Source organism: Cupressus sempervirens, chromosome 4 (assembly GCF_028749045.1).
Source record: "Cupressus sempervirens isolate cs-2001-9-10 chromosome 4, ASM2874904v1, whole genome shotgun sequence".
NCBI lineage: Eukaryota > Viridiplantae > Streptophyta > Pinopsida > Cupressales > Cupressaceae > Cupressus > Cupressus sempervirens.
Window position 1 is genome coordinate 462378954 of NC_143121.1, and position 23516 is coordinate 462402469.

Here is a 23516-nt window from a genome sequence, read left to right on the forward strand (position 1 = left end):
CCATGGAGACATAGGCGAATAACCCTTTTTCCCGTAGACTACCATTCTCCCCTAGAGACACAAGTGGATGACCATTTTCCCATGAAGACACAGGGGGACGACCATTTTCCTGTGGACTACGATTCTCCTATGGAGACACAAGCAGATGACCATTTTCCTGTGGAGACACAAGCGGACGACCATTTTCCCGAGGACTACCATTCTCCCATAGAGACAAGTCACTCAACCAAGAAGAAACTGAAAAATACTAACATAGTAATGATACATAGTGGGAATGAGATGTTTAATTGGACAATCAGCGAGAACATTGATGAGCAATTGAGGGCTAGAACACACACTAAGGCATTCTAAATGACCTCCAACTTGGTTTACATGATGGCTTGGGTGCATAGAACCCAAATTAAAATACCTGAGCCAAGTAGGAAACAAGAAAGAGGAGTTCATGGTTTACGATTGCTACCCTCAACTGCACCTCCACAACAACGGTCATTTCACAATTGCTACTGATGTATTTGTCATGCACAATTTAAGGCTATTGTAAGGGAATCCACTAAGAAGGTACTCAAAAGAAGCATAGGATCTAGTGAGAAGCATGGTTCATGTTATATCCAATTTCCCAAATTCATTTACATCCGAGTTTTAGGGAGCACGATATGTCCAAAGAAACTTCCTGGGTTTCCACCCGACAAGGTAGTACTAATAGAGGTTTTTCAGGATCTTGGTTGAGTTAATCAAAGCAAGCAAGTGGATCCAAATTCGTGATCAAGTGGAAGAGGATAATTTAGTTTCATCCATGTTTTAGGGAGCACAGTATGTCCAAAGAAAAACTTCCAAGGTTCCAGCCCAGCCACTACTAATAGAGGATTTCCAAGATGTCAGTTAAGTTGATCGGAGCGAGCAAGTGGATCCAAATTCCTGATCAAGTGGAAGATGATAGGCAGTACCTTCACCGAAATCATGAGATAGCCAAGAAGAATGGTGTTCTTCACATCAATTGGATGGATGAAAGAGAGGAGAGTTTTGATGTAGAAAAGGAAATTGTTACAGGTTAGAACATTCACCAAGGCTTGGCTGAGAAAGCAAATAACTCACCCAATGGTAAGGAGGCTTACATTGATTAATGAACTAATGAAAGATGTAGTTAAATGTCATGTCCCCATTTTAAGATAGAATTTTAACAAGGTTGCATGGGGACGGGCGTACCGGTACAAGTACGACTTTTTTTCAAAATAGAGGTACTTGGGTACATTAAACTTTTTTTTTAGATATAACTTAATATTTATAGAAAATCTGAAATTATGAGTCATGACAATGGTTTTTCAAAACAAGAACAGTGATCAAGTTTGCAAATGTAATGTATTATTTTCAGTTTTAGATTTGCATTATGTTTGTAACAATAATATATGATAATGTTTATATGCATAACAAAGAAGGCAGATTTTAAACATGAACAAGAAGATCATAAATAATATAACAATGCCAGATTGCAAATGATAAATTGCTGACTTGAATAGTGACAAAGTTTACTGTCAATCAGCATTGAATCAAAGTTTCAAATTGATTACGTATTAAATTAAGCTTAATAAACAGGTCAATATACAAACAAAAAACAAAAACAAAAACAAAAATCTTATTCAAGGCCTTAGCTATGACACTCTCCATTGAGTACCTGGTACTTGGGGTATGTGTACCTGGTACTTGGGTACATGGGTGCGCGTACTAGGGGTGTAGGTACATGTACCCATGCAACCTAGAATTATAATAATAATTAAATAAGATATATTATTAAATGAATAAAGATAATAAAATCATATATTACAACTAGTATTAAATTTATAAACTAAGAGATAATAATAAAATATTATAATATAAATGATAATTAATATGATATAGTTTATTATCAATTAAAAAAAGAGAAATAATAATAATAAATTTACGATGAATGATAAATAAATCAACTACAAGAGACAATATTGGAGAAAGTATTTACCTTTCCAAATAGGGTTTACTAATAAATGATATTAAACATAAAATAAATAAACAAACAAACAATATAATATAAAATAATATGTATTAACTAAATCTAATGAAAGGTAAAGGGATATGTATGTTACCTTTCCAAATAGGGTTTACTAATAAATGATATTAAACATAAAATAAATAAATAAACAAACAATATAATATAAAATAATATGTATTAACTAAATCTAATGAAAGGTAAAGGGATATGTAATAAAGAGATGTGACTCCTTCAAAATACAATATAAGAGGGAGAAGATTTCATTTGAAAAGGAAAAGAAGAAGACGAAAAGGGAAGAGTTAACGAAGGATTAATAGAAGAGGAAAGGAATGTGAAGAAAATAAGGAAGTGAATTTTTTGAAAGACAGCAACGATGAAAGGGTTGTGACTTTTCACATGGATTGTAATTATAAGAGGTTGTGACTTTTCAAATGGATTATGAATATAAACGAGAATATGAATAATCTTATATATGATTCTAAGATATATTATATCTATATGATATACATATTTATATATATATGAATATTGATCATATATCAATAAGTATAACAATTGTAGTACTAATATCTATTGGTGTAAATAAGTATTTACTTATTACACTTACTTAAGTTTTACTTAGGTTAATGCATTATTTAATTATTTTGCATTATTTTATTATTATTTTAGGTGAGACACTTAGGAGTTTGTGACCTCTCATTGAGTTACGCAACTCTAATTATGCACATGGTGTCTACAACATAGAAGTATGCATCATTCACTGAGTTGTCATGATGACAACACAGTTATCCGCACTCCTCATTTAGCACATGTTGTCTACTCCACTGATTTGCGTGCTACACCATTGTAGGCTTATCCTCACATCATCGCACTTAATCCCGTGCTTAATGGAGGATAATCCATATCTGGTGGACATGTGCCTGGTTGTATGACATATCATGATGCTGACTTCTATGCATTCTAGAAGCTCTCATGAGGCCTTTATATTCAGGCACTCCTAGTGTACTCTTGAATCAAGTTATTGAATGAATATCGTCATTCTGATCATACTCTGTCTATTTTGGTCTACTGTGTGCTTGTGTTGAGTTCTTTAGTTCTTGGGTGAATTCTGGCCTAAGCCAAATTCTTACATGGTATCAAAGCTGAGGGAGGATTCTCATCACGTAGCCGTTCAAGACCGTTCATGCTTCAGCACCTCGACACGCATCCGAAGGATTTGCAGAAATTGGGAGCGTCTAGAGCCAGATCTGACCTCTCCGTTGTGTCCGGAGCGTCGATTCGGTGAAGATCGACTATAAACTCGCCTATATTGGGTGAAAGTTGATCGTGAGGCAAAAAAAAATTTGCAAACCGGCACCCGAAAGCACCGATTTGCAAGTGGGTATGATCGTTTCATTGATCTGATTATTTAATTTTATTTTCAGATCTGTTTCTCTGTATTTTCCGAATTTTCGAATTTGGGATCTGTTTCTCTGTATTTTCCGAATTTTCGAATTTGGTATTTTCAGTTACACAAGCAGAGAAAAATTTTTCCGAACCGGGCAGTGACACCCCGGCTCGGCTCTATTATTTGGCGGATATATTTTATTTAGTGCAGGGTTTATTTCATTTAATTGGTGGATCATTAAACATTGGGCCGTATTGCATCTTCGACGTCATTGGGCCATACTGCATCTTCGACGTTAGAAAAATCGGCTCGCAACTGCACCATATTACTTCAGCCTGCGAGCCGGCCCTGACAACATCAATTCCCAGCGGCAGCATCCTTTGTTTTAGGTTCTGCGGGCTTCTCAATATAAGGTGCGCTTAAAGCGCCTATCCCATGCATGTGGGATCATTTGGCAAAAAATCGGCAAACATACAACGATTCCGACGCCCGTGAACTTCATACTCCGGCAATCCGCTAAACAAATCCGGCAACTATTCAACGCTGAACCCCGCCACGCATCCTCTTGGGAACACTGACACGCGGCCCAATCTGCACCAAGCACGAAAACGTACGACAGTCCTGTTCAGTTAGCGCCTAGGACACGTCAACAAATACATCAGCATTGACTGTATCACCACGGAGGACGCCACCACGATTGCTGAGTCAGCAAGCCGTACGACCAATCAAAAGGACACGTCGATTTGGTTTGTACATGTCTGTACAGATCCGTACAATACAAAATCCGCATAATCTGCCACATCATCCGAAGGCAGAGAATTTGTGCTAACATCATTGCATTCATATCCTAAAATTGACGCCCGTCCGGATGTGATTTCTGGGCAAATTAAAACTGCTACAACGGTCGTATGACCGTCAAATGTAACCCCGTTTTTTGCTGGTGCAACCCCTCACCAAATTGATTTTCAATTTTGCAGTTCGACTTCAAGAGGCCATAACTCGCACATCCGGACTCCAAATCAAGAGCAATTTTTTTTGAAATTGGGTGAAATTTTCTAAAGTTTTCAGTGGTGCAGCTATTTTTTGGTTTTGGTGCACGGATTGTTCAAAAATTGCGATTTTTGGCGACTCTACCTGGATAATCCTGCATTTTGCAACTTCAAATGCTCCATACGGGCACATCTGGAGTCGAAAACAGGTTCTATTTTTTTTGAAAGTGCGTTATTTTTCGTCTAATTTCCAGATTTGGCATCAGAATATAGTGTTGTGTGGACAAAATTGTCACTTTCAGCAATAGGGCCTTTCTTTGCTTTGTAAGCTTCAGAATTGTAGCACATTGTAAAGTTTCAGTTTTGTACTCTATTAAAAGGTTGTAACAAGCAAAATCAAAAATCCACTAAAGCCAAAATTGGCAAGTGGCCCATTGTAATCGCACTACTGATAAAGTGCCCAAAGCATCTATTTTGGGGGGGTTTCTTGATTTAGTAAAAAGGGGGGGTGTTCTTGGTGTTGTGTTCTCTCTTTTTTGCAATTTTCTTTCATTTTCTACATTATGGGCAACTTTAAGTTTCCTAAATTAACTCCTCATAACTATGCTTCGTGGTCAATCAAAATGTGGTATCACTTAATGCATAATGGAGTTTCACAATATGTAGATGGTACTCTTCCTAAACCAGCAGGTGATAATGTATCAATAAGTGAAATTTCTAATTGGGTAGCCAAGGATAGGAAAGCCCTAGGTGATATATGTTTGGGGGTAGATGATAAAATCATGTATCAAATCAAGAAATGTACTACATCCAAGGAAGCTTGGGATACCCTCGAAAGCCTTTATGGTAAAGTGTCTGAAGAGGATGTGTTCAAAATTGAAGATGAGCTTGTTTCCTTAGATCCTAAGTCATATGACTCAATACAGGACTTCATCATCAAGGTGAATGAATTAAGGACAAAGCTTACTGACTGTGGGAGTTCTATCAAAGATGACAGACTGATCTATCTCATACATAACAAGCTGCCATCGGAATATTCCACATTTGTATCTTCTTTTAACACCTCAACGACTCCTTAGGGTCTGCCTACAAGAAAGTCACTTTTGATGAATATGCTAAACTATTGGATGATGAAGAAAAGAAGTTGAAATCAATGGGGATTCTCAAATCAACTTAGTCCAAAGCATTGGTGGCCAATGAGGGTTCTCAACATTCAGCTGGACAATCTTCAAATAAAGGAAAGGGTAAGAAGAAATGGAAGAGCAAATCTGAGGATGCAGAAAAGACAACACCACAATCCAATCAACAAGGCAAGTCCTCAAATTCCAACAAGAAAGGGGACAACAACAAGGAGAAGAAGAAGTGTGCTTATTGCAAGAAATCAGGTCATGAAGAGCATGAGTGTTATCTTAAAAAGATTGATGAACTGACTCACATCATGAAGAAACATAATGTTCCATTGCCTAATGCTTACAAGGAGAAAGGGTCGTCTTCAGATTCTAAGGGCAAAGGGCAAGCATTCATGGCAAATGCAAACTCTTCAAAGGAATGGATATTTGACTCAGGTGCCTCATATCATATGGGTTCTTCAAGAGACGATTTTTCTTCATTGAATCACTCAAGGATACCACACATCTTCATGGGGAATGATAGCAAAATGGAAGTAGAAGGAAAAGGAAACGTGGAAATGGAAAATGGAGAGTTTCAAGAGGTTCTCTATGTTCCAAACTTAAGTTCAAATCTCCTCTCAATCTACCAAGTCACTCACTTTGGAGATGGACATAGAGTTGAGTTCCTTCCAGACTCAGATCAAGTGCACAGTCTTAAAGATAATTCCTTGGTTGCAGTAGGGAAAGTGAATGATCACAAGAGGTTGTACTGTTTCTCTCATTTTGTACCCAAGTCTTCTTCAAAGGCCTTGTTATCACAATCCAATTCAAACATGCAATTATGGCATGAGCAGTATGGTCATCTTGACTTCCGCTATCTTCAACAACTTTGCACATACCACATGGTGAAAGGTCTACCTCAAATCAACTTTTCTAAGGGCGACTGTTCAACAGATTCAGTGGATATGCATCCAGAGGGGAAGTTACAAAGAGGGAAGTCTTCTAGAGCAATTGGTGTTCTACAAATGGTTCACATGGTATTAGCCAATCCCTTTGCATTCAACCAGGGTCGCTACATACTCACTTTAGTTGATGACTTTTCAAGGTTCACTTGGGTCTACTTTCTGCATAGTAAGAATGAAGTGTTGAACACATTCTAGACTTCAAGGCTCATGCAGAACGAAAATCCAGAAAGGCCATCACAGTACTCCGAATGGATAATGGAAACATGGATGTGAACAGAAGACTTAAGAATTTTTGCAGAAATGAGGGAATTGATCTTCAGACTCCTTCAGCATTCAGTCCGCATAAGACAGATGTTGCAGCTTTGAGGATTAGAACTCTTAAGTCTATGGCAAGTTGCATGATTCATGCCAAGTCTCTAGATCCATCATTAGAAGTCGAAGCAATCTCCAATGCCACTCACATTCTTAGTCGTTCTCCTCATCCAGCCTTAGATGGAAAAACTCCTTTTGAGGCATGGTGCGGCAGAAAACCTATTGTGACACACTTCAAAGTCTTCGGTTGTCCTGCATGGGCAAAGAAATCTTCCAGGGGATGCAAAGCACAATCGCCTCGGCCTTGTACCTTCATTGGTTATGAAGACGGTGTGAAGGCATACAGACTTCTAGATCCTGAGACACATCAGATTTTTGTGGAGAAGGATGTACATTTTGAGGAAAGTTCTCCCAGCTTGTCCTCTACTCCTCTTCACACATCATACAGTGTGGATACTGATAGTGACACCAGCGATAGTACTTCAACAGATTCAGACGCGTGGGGTTCTATCGACAGTTACAGTGAGAGGTCACTTCATCAGTTCAGTCCGCATGCATACATCGCCACAGTGATAGTTCCAGAACAACAGGGTACATCTAGTCTTCCAAATATAGGTTTAGTAACAGATTTGAGGGACAGTATTGATGATCTGCCTCTTCTTCTTAATGCGGAATTACCTTCTTCAGTTGTCACAAGGGTTCTAGACTCTCTTGTTCATTCTCTACTTGTTCGATCCTTACAGGTTGAAGTGATTGTGGATACTTATGATCAACAATTGCAGCAGGGTTTTTCATCAGTTGTAGGGACAGACAATTCTTTGGGACAGGTTCTTCAGCTAGTTGAGCAAGTTTCAGCGACATCACTTATCCATGGGATTCTTTCCACTCATAGCGGAAGCGTCTCACTTGTACCTTTGGTATTGTTTCTTCCTAAGGGGAGGAACACCATTCTGCAGTCTTGGATCAGCTTCTTCATTGGAGCCTTCACTGTTTGGCATTCTTCTTTGGGGGGAGGAGCCCATCCTGTCTCTCTTCCTCTTCTCATCATTCTCTTATGTATATACTAGATGTATGTCATAATGGGGGGGTCTTGATTACTCCATCTATCTATGCATCCCTATTTATCTCTCTTTTTGGGAGAGGGTTTTTCCCATGAGGTTTTCCCTCTTTCCCCACTTTATGGGAGATTGCATATCATTATGTACATGGGTACCTAACATGGCCTAGTAGCTGGGACCCATATTGCATTGCATCCTAGATTTCATAAGCTTAAGGGCATTCCCCTAACTTGCACTTAAAGGGGGGTGTTGGTGTAAATAAGTATTTACTTATTACACTTACTTAAGTTTTACTTAGGTTAATGCATTATTTAATTATTTTACATTATTTTATTATTATTTTAAGTGAGACACTTAGGAGTTTGTGAACTCTAATTGAGTTACGCAACTCTAATTATGCACATGGTGTCTACAACATAGGAGTATGCATCATTCACTGAGTTGTCATGATGACAACACAGTTATCCGCACTCCTCATTTAGCACGTTGTCTACTCCACTGATTTGCGTGCTACACCATTGTAGGCTTATCCTCACATCATCGCACTTAATCCCGTGCTTAATGGAGGATAATCCATATCTGGTGGACATGTGCCTGGACATGTGCCTCATTAGCTCACAAATATACATTGCATTTTTGGTATTCCCCGAGGCATCAATCGATTTCAAAAACACTGTGGAACTTGAGAAAATATAATTTTTTTTAGTACAACTACAATCACAATGATCAATCAATTTAGTATCTAATTCAATGATCAATTTACTACTAAGTTACCAGCTTCTAACTTTCTAAGTACAATATTGAATTACCCGATGAGGAGACTAGAAAATTCAGTAGTGTGTCTAACCATCAAGTTATTGAATGAATATCGTCATTCTAATCATACTCTGTCTATTTTGGTCTACTATGTGCTTGTGTTGAGTTCTTTAGTTCTTGGGTTCTCGCCTAAGCCAAATTCTTACAATATCAATTACGACAATAAGATTGTAATATCAATTCTAATAACAAAATTAGAAATGTATATCCACATTTCAATCCTACGACTACTATTTGGCTAGGAAGGGAAGAATGAAGTGTTTCAAAGGAGGAGCTTGTGTAAATTCCAAGCAATGGATCTTTGTCCCAAGATAAGGTAGAAGTTAGCATTTCGTAGAGCTTCATGATACAGACTTGGACCTGTAAACTTTGAGGGAATCCACTGATAGTGGTATCTAGGCAACTTGGTTAACACCCACTGTATCCACCATGAGTTGGAATAATAATAAGGTTGGACACAAGAATTAAAGGTAACTTTAGGAGTAAGGGGTTACCAAGGAGGGGTTTGTATAAATCCAAGTTAATGGATCATATCCCAATAGAGGTTAGGGATCAGCGATTCGTAAGCCTTTGGGATGCGAACTTGGACCTATAAACTTCGAAGGAGTCCATAGCTAGTGTCTCGGCAACTTAGATAGCATCTATACCATCCATCCATAAACTAAATAATAATATAATTGGCTGATTGTTATCATTATTATGGACATATTCTTAGGACTTATATACATTACGATTGACTAAATAAGTATTAATCATGACCAACACCAAAAAGGGGACATTACATTGAACTTGAGAAGGAATCATCTAAGTAGCCAAAGGGGCTCAACATTGGACTCGAAAGTAAACCACAACACAATGGCAAATGGTGCAACCAACCTTCCCAGATGAAAGATAAGAAAAAGAAGGAAACAATTAATCAAGATCCACAACAAAAGAAACAAAAGCCCCTAGAAACAGGTATGCCATGAAGGCAAACATTGGAGAAAGAAATATTGGTTCCAATTGCAAATGGAGAGCTAGTAAGAGCTCTAGCCATGTCTCTTTGGATCATAACGAACAAGAGGTAGACTCTCCCCTCAAACAAAACGAAGGATATCAAGATAAAGAGAATGAGATTACAAACTAAAGGCACTCACAGAAGATGGTGCAATTCAACCACAAAAGATGTAAGGAAATTAAGAAATCAATAATGAAGTTAAAGAACAAAATTAGGAACAGGAAAGAAGAGAAAATGAACTAGGGGAGATTACACCACCAGCATGGCTACAAGATCGACTGAAGGACAAACATGTAGCACTTTGGGCAATTGATAGCGTCGAAGAGATATTGAAAAGAAACAAAGTTGAGAAGGACAAAGAGTCGGCCAAGAGATTCTATCAAGTTACAAAAAATGCTTTAGGTGTGCCTATTGCTCAAGTTGCAATCCCAAAGGTAGACAAGGTGATGGGAGAGGTTTTGCCACAAGAATATGACATTGAGGAATATGAGTGGGTTTGGCTACCAAGAAATATGAAGTCAAGAAAGCACATGGGTCCATTCAAGCTCTAAATACAAGGATACAGAAAGAAGTAGCAAAGAAAAGAAAGAACAAGGCAGAGGAAGGAACGTCTCAAGAAAATAAATAATATGAAACAAGAACGTAAGTAAGCAAGTTAAGGCATGGCTTCGCTTAGGTTCCATTAATATTGTTTAGCCAAATGCATATAGCAATTGTCTAATCCAATCACTTAACTTTTGGCAGTATCATTAGTATTTGCTAACATAAAAGCTGTAGAAGATGGGATGGTCATTGTATGATATATATGCGAAGTGTATAAGCATAAATTAGACACATGAACTAATGAATAAAATGCCTTAAAGGAATGTGTTCTAATGAACTTCATTGACGACATAGTATGTCTGAAATAGTGCTCCAAGACTTGGCAAGTCTCGAGGCGAGACTGTCTCCCCAAGTCTAGTGGCCTCATGACTCGGACTCGGTCAAGTCCTAGCCGAGTTTACCTTAACTTGGTGAGTCTTGTTGACTTGACTTGGCCATCAAGCAAAGCCAAGAAAGTGCAAAAGAAAAAATATAATGTTCTATCTTTTTTTCCTCAATTTATATTGCATGTCTAAGACCTAAAAAGATCATTCTATCACTTGCAAACACAAACAATAGAGAAAGAAGGCTTAAGGGAAGATTATTAAGGTTTTGGGAGATAGATAGGCAAATCGGTTGGCTCTCATAAATCAGTTGCTGATTGTTTGTGCCACTTTGTAGCTTGCATCTAAGCATTGAGAGGAGTTAAAAGAAGCATTTGGAGGAGGCTTCTTCAAACTTGAGTTGCATTTCCATTTTTAGAGCAAATTTGACCAGGTAAGATACATTTCTTGTGTTATTTTATAAAAAAAATTACATTCATGAATCTTTTTTTTTTTTTTTTGCATTTGTTTGGAGTCTAGACTCTTTAGAATTGTTCCATTTTATGCTGATGAAAAACTTGAAAAGTAAGCAGCCCTACTATTTGTAAATTTGAGTTTCTATATAGTAGATGTTTTTTTCTTTTTTTATGGTATATTGCAGCAGTAGAAACATCATGCCTTATCTTGAGGGGCCTAAAACTAAACCTGATGCTGACCCTATTGCAGTATCAAGGGATAGGGCTTGGAAACATATCATTCCTAGCCATAAAAAAGGAGTCGTAAAATATCACCTTGCACATATACCAAGGTGTGATGCCAAACCATGCAAGGCAATACCCCAAGATGTCGTGCACCTTATGCAAGCTTTTCTAGAGGCTTCTCACGAGAAAAAAGAATTTAAAAAGAAGCAACAAGAAGAGATGGCACGCTTAGGCAAAACAAGAAGTGTAGAGGGCCTTCAAGTTATTAAGGTCACTCTCCAATTCCACCTACTAGTACTAATGCATCTATGAGTGTGAGCATTGGACCTCAAGTTCATAAGCAAAGATCCACACTTGATTCCATCTTTGCTCCACGCACAACTCCACATGCACAACCATCGCTTGAGGGCATGGCTTGGAATAAGGAGAAGCATGAGCAAGCAAAATTGGCACTTGGAAATTTCTTCTTCTACAACAACCTTCCTTAAATGCAGCAAGGTACAACTTATTATTTTATTTTTTAATTTGTATGTCTTCTCTTGCTTTCAAGACTCGCAAATTTGTATGTCATACTTCTTTTACTATTGACTTAGTAAGTATACTTATTTGTCTATTGAATTTGTTTTAGGTCTCCTTATTGGCAGATTGCCATGGATGTTGTTATTGTTTGTGGTTTGGGTTCAAAGCCCCTAATGATGAAGAGTTAAAAGGTGTTATTTTGGCCCGAATAGTGGTTGATGTAAAAGTTGAAATTGAGGAGCAACATAAAGCATGGGCCGCAAAGGTTTGTACCATCATAACTGATGGTTAGACACACTACTGAATTTTCTAGTCTCCTCATCGGGTAATTCAATATTGTACTTAGAAAGTTAGAAGCTGGTAACTTAGTAGTAAATTGATCATTGAATTAGATACTAAATTGATTGATCATTGTGATTGTAGTTGTACTAAAAAAAATTATATTTTCTCAAGTTCCACAGTGTTTTTGAAATCGATTGATGCCTCGGGGAATACCAAAAATGCAATGTATATTTGTGAGCTAATGAGGTAAGTGTTGAAGGAGGTGGGTGAAGAGAATGGTGCAAATAGTGACAAATAATGTAGCAAATTATGTTGTTGTTGGTAAACTTCTTATGGAGAGGCACTGCCACTTGTTTTGGATACCTTGTGTTGCCCATTGCATTAAACACATATTAGAGGATCTAGGTAAACTTCATTGGATAATAAAAATGTGGAGAAAGGAAGAAATATTAATAAATTCATATATAATCATGCTTGGGTCCTCAACCTTATGAAGCAATACACAAAGAAAAAAGAGTTGTCTCATCCAAAGGTCACTAGATTACAAATTTTCTCACTTTGCAATCTTTGCTTAAGTCAAACGCTGGTTTGAAAGGCATGTTTGTATGTGAGGACAAAACAATTTCATGATATGCAAAGAGCAATGCAAGGCCTAGGGTGGTTGATAGGGTTTTTGACAAGAGTAGCTTTTGGCAACCTACCAAGGAGATTGTGGTTCACAACGATTGAAATTCATAGAGCCTTGTTTTGTTCTCCTACGGATTGCTAATGGAGAGAAGCCATCAATGGGTTACATTTATGAAGGCGTGGATAGTGCGAAAGAGGTCATTTGAGCTTCTTATGCAAGGAATCGGGATAAATATGGTCTCATATGGGATGTCATTGATAGGCAATAGCACAATCTACTTCACAGGCCTATACATGCAACTGCTTAATTCCTTAACTAAATATACCAATTCAACCCGAGTTTTAAGCCTGATGACGAGGTGTGGAGTGACCTCTATGATGTTATACAAAGAAAGTCAACCGATGAAACAGTTTAAACAATTATTGTTTGTGACTTGGAGATGCATAAGAAAGCACAAAGAGACCTATTTGCACGAGCCTTATGCAAGAAAAACCGAACAGAACTGATGCCTAGTAAAAATCTATGATTCCAAATTCTAATTTATAGTTCAATTACCACTTTAGAATCTAGAATCTAGATTGATACAGTCAAAGTTATAGAACTGATTTAAAATTCTCTTGTTTCAGGTGTATGGTGGGAGATGATTGGCACTAAGGTGCCAAATCTACAGAGGATTGCAATTTGAATCTTGAACCAGCCATCTAATGCTTTAGGATGTGAATGCAATTGAAGTATGTTTGAGCATATACACTTGAAGAAGCTCAACAGGTTGGCAACAAAAAAGTTAAATGATCTTGTGTTTATTCAATACAACATTTGCCTTCGTCACAAACAGATTTCGAGCACCGACACATCTCCTATTGTATTAGACAAGGTCAATATACAAGTAAAGTGGAACACAGAGATTGATGATCCTGTCTTCAACGATGAAGACATGGAGTGGGTTGATCAAGTGGATCAAGAGGCAGGGGCAGACACAGGGGTGATGGCGGTGGAGGAGGCCTAGTGCAAGACCCTGAGGCCGAGAGTGATGGATCCAACTCTAATGATAAGGATTATAAGGATGAGCATAAAGGAGGATGAGGAGGATCATGATGAGCATATCACTGAGGTTCAACCTCAAAGACAGGAAGAGAGGATGGCTCTATAGTCTTCCATGACCTATCTTAGGCATACTCATAGGACATAGGCTGCTATGAGCCTTTATTTTAATATATGTTTTCAACTTTTGATTCCACGAATTGCATATTCCATGAATATTGTAGACATTTGACAGTGACACTTATTATTATTATGTTTTTGAATTAAAAAGTAGCCAAAACAAGGGGGTCGACCCTTACAACAAACAAACCGGCACACAACCAGCAGATTACCACCAAACAAAATTACCCCCTATTGCTACTAATCCAAGCAAAAACAACACGCGAAGGATCATTAAAAAAGTATTACCAGGCAACTTACTACTACTGCCTGAAACAATACTACTTAAACTGAAAAAGTTTATAAACAAAGGTAAAATTGCCTTAAACCACACTAAGTTCAGTAACCAGCAAATCATAAAACACAAGAAACCAAGGGGAGTCGGCCCTAATTGAGCTTCTTCCCATCCTTCCCCTTAAGGAGGATGTTGGCTCAGTCCTCCGCCAAGAAGTCAAACAACATTTTGGACTCTACATTAGTCAGGTCCCCCTCCTGATTATCCTTCAGTAGATGTAGAGTAGTGGTCGTTGCATGTGTCACCTTAATGGTGAACTTTGCCAAAAGTCTTATTCTTTCCTCCTGGCATGCACTCTCTCCCTTAGCTCTTTATCAGTCAGCTTGATCTCCTCGGCGACCTCTTGCTTAGCACTCAGGTTACCATCCACAATGTCCTTGTCAATTGCCTGCAAAACTGGGGGGTTAGAGCAAATCTTATCTTTAGGTTTAACACTAGTAAGTGAAGACATCGTCATAGGGGAGGGGGCTCTTTCCACCGTGTCAGGGAACGGGTCCTGCGTGAGGTCCACACACCTCATAGTAATTGAGGTTGAAACATGGGTCATCTCCTTACTTCCTTTAGTCACACCCCCCAAGCTAGACCTATAGGAATCTAAGACATCCCCCTCATTATCCTCATTATTCCCCACACCATAATTTGAAGTCTTTTGTTTTATTTGTTGTTTGGGGTGGGTCATTTCCTTAGAATTCGAATTGTCCTCTTGCAAGGCTGTGGACCTCAATTTCCTTTTAGCATTAGTTTTCGCAATTTTTCCAGATCTTTGCCTACCACCTCTCACCTCATCCTCCAAGTCTTCCAACTCCTTCTCCTTCCCTTTCTCTATTCTTATTTTTTTACCAGGGGGGGAATCTTCCTCTCCTCAGTGGATCCACTATGTGAAGGTTGGGAGGTAGGAGCACTAGGGCCAATAATTCTTAAAGGAATATTGTAGGGACAGGGGTTATGGAGAGTCGGGATGTCAACATCCACAATCCTTGGGGGTAACAAAACCAGATGGAACTAGTAAAGACAAAACACCAACCCCTGATGGAGGATAGTATAATTAACCCCCTTTTTCATCTTCTCCTTAAGAGCAGAAACTGTATACTCTAATTCATGTAACAAGAAGAACGGAATAGAAATATAATCACAATGGCGGATGTGGTTTAGAAGAGGAAAATGATAAAAGTAACAAACATCATACCTCCCTTCAAGCATTAAATACTTCATCAGAACCAAGCAAACATCATTCCAAGGCTCTGGAAGTGACATTTTTTATTCTTATGTTATTCAATTTAACTTCAAGTAATTTCTTTCAAAACTTTGCATTTATACTTATGTAATCTATGAGATGTTATGTATGTGTGCAAAGTAGCTTCTATTTATCTCAATTATTGTGTATTTGATGTTAATTAGCTAAATGATGCATGAAAAAAACTTAAAATCATTAAAAATATTTGAATTTCATTGGTTTTTAATTTGCAGTCCAGACGCCGAGTTCAAGATTTGAGTCCGAGCCTGATTTGGGTTTCCAAGTGTCCAAGTCAAGTTCGAGGCTTGCCACTATGGTCTAAAATGGAACCACAGAAAAGGCCTTCAGAACCTTTAAACAACTGTCATTGTCGCAAATACAAACAAATTTATGAACCTTTGCCAACATCCTCCCTGCTTGTGCCAAATAGGAAACTTTACAACAGGTTGTGGACGTCTATCAAAGCCTAACTGAGAGTATTTTTTTGTGAATACTATTGTTGCAACTTCCCTGACAAAGAATGGAGCACAAATGAGGCATGCAAACTGTTTGACAAAATGCCTCAAGAAATGTTAACCTGTAGAAAAGGCGGATAAGTTGTTTCAAAAAATGCCTCAACAAAATGTGGCATCATGAAATGCAATGATTGCTGGATGCACGCAAAATGGCATTCTTGTGGAGCATTTAAGGCTTTTCAAATAAATGTCTCAAGGCAATGCGGTTTCGTACACTGGAATCATAGCGGGAGATGTAAAATACTGGTTTGTTAAAAAAGCTTGTGTATATTTACTCTCGACTTGTCCCATATTTAAGTGAACTGAAAAACCGCGAGGTACCTTTGTGAGGATAAATCTCATGGTTCACCGGGCAATTACTCATATTCTATGATCTTCTGATGGAGAATGATTTTAAAAAAAAAAATTTAATGCAATCTGATATCTGCTGCGGCTTTCCTGTGGGAGAAATGTAATGGCACATCATGCATATGGAGGGATTGAGACAACTGTCAAAAGGGCTTCAAATGAATTTAAGGTGAGTTTGATCAATTGATTGCAGAAACAGAGACAATGAGTTATTGTATTGAGCAGAGAAGCCAGAAATTCAAGTCAGTGATCACATCAACTGAAACTGGGCTGTGTATCAAGAAATGATAGATTTCTCCTAAAAGCAAGCGAAAACGAGAAAACTAACCAACTATTAAAAACCCTAAACAGAATTAAAATCGCCGTGCATTATATAAGGGCAATCAACCAAGAGGCGACTGCAAAATTTGAATTTGGCGAGGGAGAGAGAGTCAAAGGCAGACCTTAACGATGAAGCAATGCACCTCGCCAAAACTCGTCCTGCTATCGCCGCAGCGGCTATTTCTTCTTCCTCTCCACTATTTCGGCAGCCTCTAATCCATGCGTCTTCCGAGTTTCACCAGGTCAAACACTCTGTCGCGTACCCCAAATTCTTCTTTTGTATGCCCCGAGTTGTGTTCACTAGTAAATGTACTTTGTTGTGAATGGATAAGACTGGTTCTCTTTTATTCTCTATACTCTAATCTTATCTTGTAGGCCCCGTTTGGTTGGGGAAGATGAATTTTTCTCATAACCAACTAGGTCTTCGAAAACTTGGTTGGTTATGTATTTGAGGAAGAGAGTTGGACCGTTTGGTTGACACGGAAGATGAATTTTCAAATCTATATTCTGTGTTTGGTTGCCAATTTAGAAATTGGAATTGGAACAAAATATGACTAGGAATATCTTTTTGTTGCGTTTGGTTGTTCATTTCCTAATTCGAATTGGAATTTGATGTAAATTTTTTTAATCTTATTTAATTAGTGAAACACAAGGATTAGAATGAGTAAAGTATTAATATTTATGATTTAATTTATTTATAATTAGACTACATTATTATTATTTTTTATTCTTGAATATTCACAGTTTTATTTTGTTAGTCAATAATAAATAAAATGATTATTATTTTTTATTTTAATTCTATTTATTAGCAAAGAAAAGTAAAAAATAATCATATATGCAATCATTTGTACGAAGTTATTTTTTGTCTCATTGTTGGAAATTGTGATCATATATATTATATATTTTTGAAAAATTGTGTAAGACAAATTTATCGTCGAATTGAATTTATTGTCAAGTTCATCCGAACTTCATAATTGTCGAACTCGAATTGAAACTTGAACCTTGTGACTTAGCCACTAAATATGTGTGTTTGTGTCCTCTCTCTATCCCTCCCTGTGTTTGTGTTCATCCACGTGATTTGGCAGAAGGATTGGACACAATAAATGTTGTTTATGTAGATGAATTATTGCCTACACTATATGAGAATTCTCGCATCTCTTAAGACTAGTTGCCGACACAGAGAGGGATTGTGAGGCGTGTTGTGGCTCTTGGTCGGTATCTTCAAAATCCATTGGTCATGGTTGCAACATTATATAGTCTTGGCAAAGAAATATTATCATTGAAGCTTCATTCACTGGAACATTTCCTTACTCCAGATGAAAAGTATGAAGCTATTGAGCAGGTAATAGTTACAGCAACGAACTGTAGAGGCTATGAAGCGACTTGTCTTTATAAATGCTATTGGTTTTTTTAAGGGTTAGAGGGAATGGACAAGCAGCATCCGAAAACCATGTTATGGATCTATTGGATGATACTAGAATTCATCCAAAGTCATATGAATTTGCCAAGAAAATGGCTAAGGACATATATTGTGAAGAAGCTGGACATGATATAGATGATATGGATGAGGAAACACAAGAAATGGCTGTTGAGCATGTCAAAAAATATCCCGATCTGTTAAATGCCCTTGATATTGATGAATATGCTAGAAGTGTGGAGCAATGGACATCCAATAAAAAGCAAGAAACCCTTGCTGACATAAAGAGTGAATTGTTACATGAATTTCAGGATTTGAGATCGCCATATAAAGAGTCATCCCAGGATAAGGAATTTTATCTGCTGACTGGAGAAAATGAAGAGACCCTGTTAATGGGAAAAATTGTCCCCGCAGAGTCCAAAGTCATCGTATAATTTGTGATCTGGAATCAAGCTTGACATGAATAATATTGAAAGAGGAGCTTTTTGATGATCTAGATATAGATCCTTTAGAAAAAATTTCAGAAGGCAGCATCCTTACCTGTTGGGTGAAAACTATGACAAAAGTGAAGTACCTAGTTGAGTTAACTTGCAAAGAGAGTTCACTAAAGAATGATAACTATCAGGGTGAATAGGATAAGGATAAGGAGGTTAAGGATCCATATTTTGCGGAAGAGGATTTCATTTCACGAAGTGAACAAGAGAATGAAACCATTAAATTCCTAACAGATAAAGAGCCAGGGGAGAGTATTATCCGTCCAAGCTTGAAAGGGCCTACTCACTTGATTCTAACACTGAACATTTTCAATGGAGTTTATGCACACAAGGATATTATGGAGGGAGGAAAAGACCAAAAGGATTTTGCTAGCTATCTTCGACTTGGAAAATACTTTCAATTGGGGAGGAGACATTTGAAGATCTTGATGAGGTCATAGACAGATATATATTCAAGAGAGGATAAGATATTGCAGTATTTCGTTCTACTGTTTGGTGACTCATAAAACACACATCAACAGACACCTTTCTACAGATACAGGAACACACAAGCTCCTCTCTCTCTCTCTCACTCTGTCCCTCCGTCCCCCCTTCTTATCCCGCACTCTCTGCCCCTCTATGTATCTCTCCCTTTTAATAAATTTATTAAGTTAGTTAATTATTCAACAAAATATGCAACTAAAATTTTACGTGAAATATTATATAGGAAAAAATATACCATTTTACATTCACATACATTAAACATTTGATGATAACTTTAACAAGAAAAATGATGCTTTGTTAATAATTGCTCTTAAAAAATGTGGAATTTTGGCAACATAGATTTTACATGCAATTTTTAAAAAAAAAATCATGAAAATCATTAATCATATAAATCATATTTTAACATCATGAAATTCTAATAATGAATTTCACATAATTACTACAATATGAAAACTTGCTAACTTGATAGAACAATATCCATGATTTGATGGTGGTGTGAAAACACACTGTTAAACACAAAAACATTGAGAAATCCACGATGTATGCCTTTATGCCCCACATTCGACGACACAGCGTTACATACGAAAACACTGAGAAATCCACGATGTATGCCCTTATGCCCCACATTCGACGGCAACCCTCTCATGCTGCTCAATCTTCCCATTATTGTTTGTATTGTTAGTGTCATGTCCCCAATTTTTAGGTGACAGTTCGATTTAATTAATTTAATTAATGGTTGTCCAAGGACGACTAATTAGTTATTTTAATTAAATAAATAGTTATTAAAAGATAACTTTATATTTAATAAAGTGACTTGGAAAATATTTAATAAAGTCACTTAAGAGATAAGATCAAAAAGGTTCTAGAAGTCTCTGGAGAGGATGGAGGGAAAAGAATAAATAGGCACCCCGGGGCTCCATTCGAATCGGGCAGTTGATTATCTCTCTTTGTTTTCAGATTGTGATTCACTCACGGGTGCATTGTGGAAACCTAGGGTTTCGGCAATTGTCACAGTTGGCCATTGAGAACGAAAACTCTCAATTGGTACGCAATTTTGAGGGTGTGAAATATCATCTGAATTATTGCAGATTGGAGGTGACGTTTCAGTCATTTCATCAGGAACAAATCTATGGCCTAAGGTCAAATCTAAGGATCAGTGATTATTGGAAGGTTAGCTAGAGCGGAATTAATTGTCATTTAGACAAACTATTGCAGTATTGAGTGGAAAGACGAAGAGGAGCCGGGAAGAGAGTTAAAAGACAAGAATCCGATTGTGGTCCACAGATCCAGAATTCGAAGGATTGATATTTGAAGATTTTAGTTTTTGCAAGCGTCGCGGTATGCCATTGAGATCAGTCTCGAGAAGCATCGGAGAACCAGATCAAAATTCGCAGGTCACAGTCCAGCACTTCCGTATAAGGTTTGGGCCGAATTCCATTTCCCTTGGACAGTCGGCATTATCATTGTACAGGCGCAGCAGCTGAGGCAAAGGCAGTAAATGATCCCATAGATTCACCAGTGGCAACAACGACAGAGGGAAAGGAGGCAAGGGAAGTCAAGATGACATCCCTTCTAGTTTGATGTTTAGTTGTAAGCTGCCAGCAGATCCAAATTGAATACCTCCATCTCGTCCAATTGCAGTGCTAGAGTTAGATCCTATTGTATCGAAGAGTTGATGGAGCTCTGGCGACAACCAAACTTGTAGGCTACGAGGAGACGAAGGCCTTTAATGATGATAGGAGCCGAATGGAAGTCCAATCTTCCTGTGAGTGGATTTGCGACAAGTCACACTTGTGCAAAATTGGACCTGTATTGAATATTGTTGCCCTGAGAAGTTGATGTGCTGGGTTTGTGAGTTTGCATGGATAACATAATGAGCCGATTAATGCTATTTTCCGTGATTCCTACCTTTGGGAGCTTGTGATTATATTGGTGCAAATACTCGTCTCTGGTGCTTGCTATTCTTTACCCAGTGTGGCTTCTCATATTCATTACAGGATAAGTTCTAGATGATGTTCTTGGTGCTAATCATTCAGGGATCCTATTCCCTTACCAACTTTTGGCATCTGTGCGATCATTTGGAGTGAGAACTGAAACCTAGGAGTCACTTAAGCGACATCTGCATTGTAAAAATGAAGCGTCCATGCAGTTCGAATAGGGTCTGAGTATCTGATGAGCTGGGAATCAATAAGGTCTACATATCATCCTTATACTCCAGATTTATTGGAAGTTGTAGTTGGTTTCCTTCAGACACGAATGAACAGAGTTTGCTCGTACCTATGAAAAAGGTCAGAACTATTTCTCTTGGTTCAGTACTGAATAGAGGTTCGGAATGAGTGTATTGGTATATGCACATCTTGAACTAAGTTCCTTAAAAGTATTTTGCATTTTAAGGCAAATCTCTGTTAACAGAATTAGTCTGTGTCACGTGTGATGAATTTTCTCTCACTTGTCTACAAATTTATATGATGCATTTGTAAATCTGATTATAAGTAAATCTGAAGCAATCCTAGATAGCAGAAAAATCCACTGTTATTCTTCCTTCATCAATTTAGTAAACAGCTAACTAGATGATTCCCATAAAAGGACAGTGACTGCTTGTAAATCAAAGAGAGTATGCCAAGTGTTTGATGGAATTTCTCTGGAGAATAAATGTAAATTCTGGATATTACGTTCCCTGTTTGCTAACTGTTTGACAAAATGCCTAATCATTGAAGTTTTAGTATTTTTTGGTGCTGAAGAAAGCAATAACCTGTCAGGGTTATTACAGCGGTATCAGAGCGGTTTTCTTGCCATCCTGTGGGGTGAGAACCGAATTACATGAGTGATCAGCACTCTACTTCAACCAAGATGGACAGGTACAACACCAAGTCTCCAAGGACACAATCCCGGACAAGTAATAGACAGAGTATTCAGAGTCGAAAATGTGGAAAGGAGGACTATTCAGACATTCAGGATGAGCTCAGAAAAATCAAACATAACATGTCTGAACTGTTGGTTAAACACCACCGTATGCTTGACAGGCTGTCCGTCCCAGCTAAGGTGAGTAAATCAACTGGATTTCGTTTTGGCAAATCTTCTCATGAAGCGTTGACAGATACAATGAGAGATGCTACGAGGAACCTTAATGAGGAGTTCGAGAAACAAGTGTGCAACCAGTCAGAGGCTTCAGTTCGGTCATAGGAAGAAGTGGTGAAGGATATTACGCTGATGGATAGTAACTGTCAACTTGATACTCAAGTTGAGACAGTTGAATATGGGTTTTCCAAAAGTGATGTCTCAGGTACTCAAGGTAGTTTGGTTCCAACAGGCAATGATTACAGTGAGGTGAGTTCAAATGATGATGAAGATGTCATTGTTCATGATAATGAGATACCTGGTGGAAATGAGCAGACATCGAGCATTTATGATTTTGCTGACAGAGAATACCAGGCTCAGTTAGATGCTTCGTCACATGAGGATGAAATTGGTGGTACTTCACATGATTGGTCCAGCCAGCTGAAGGTAAGCAAAGATAGTATTGTGGCTTCTTTATCTCATCATGACAGGATGCGGGAGATGTTAGAAGAGCACATCCAGATGATTCAGTTACAAGGAAGACATAAGGGAGTTCAAGCGAATTCTTCTTGCTGTGACTTACATGCAATTGGTGAAGGAATGGGAACGACGAAGTTGAGCTATTTTCATCTTCTATCAGACCGTGATCATCTTCTAAGCCTTTCCAAAGACTATTCAGATGCCTTGAGGAGGAAGGAGGAGGAAGTTGTCAAGCTTTCTTGCGAGCTTGAGGACACTCGAGCAACTTTGGCATTACAGGACTGGGAGAAACAAGGGCAAGAGCACGACATGGAGCTGAGCTTAAGATCATCTTGCACTCAGTTTTTGACAGAAGAGGGATCATATATGGTAGCTGATAATGTTACAAGTTCATCTTGCATTCACATCCAGGATACAAGGACAATGGCAGACAGGTATGTGAAGTTAGTTGGTATTGGTCACGTTACTCAAGTAAGTAGTTTGCTTGAGTTACCAGTTGTTTCTTGCATATGGTTTCGAGAATGTTTCAGCAGCATTTGGGATTCAGTCAACCGAAGATCTTTAGCACTTTATGATAGCCATGATTGTTTGAGTACTATCATGGATTTGATTAGCAGAATATACGGTGTTATCTTTCCTTGTGCCAGCAGAACATCCGATGTTGGTATTAGTTTTTATGCACCGTTGTTGGGTTTGGTTCATATTTCCAGTCGACCATCCTTGCTGAAAGGTGTTGAAGGTTTTTCATATTTGGAAGCGTGTACAAATGAGTCCCAGGATCGTTTTGACCTTGATGACATCCGGGAGAATGAAGTGAACAGTTTTGAAGATTCAGCTTCCTTGACAGTTTCTTTAGGTACAGAAGAGCTTGACAACAGAACTACAGATTTTGACACTCTAGATGTTGATATGAGTTTTGAAGTTGATTCGAAAAATATAGATGGTAATAATCCAGAGACCAGTATCTTTGAAGAAATTCCTCCA

The 23516-nt window shown here is 38.0% G+C and overlaps 1 protein-coding gene across 1 annotated transcript in view; it reads right to left on the reverse strand.

Annotated features, from left to right (window-relative positions):
• Nucleotides 1-16849, reverse strand: part of LOC149561982 (protein TIC 20-I, chloroplastic-like) — a 43142-nt gene extending 26293 nt beyond the window's left edge. Inside the window, exon 1 of the mRNA XM_089825502.1 lies at nucleotides 16724-16849. The gene's annotated coding sequence lies outside the window, so the exon portion shown is untranslated. The remainder of the gene's footprint in view (nucleotides 1-16723) is intronic.
• Between the last annotated feature and the right edge of the window lie 6667 nt (nucleotides 16850-23516).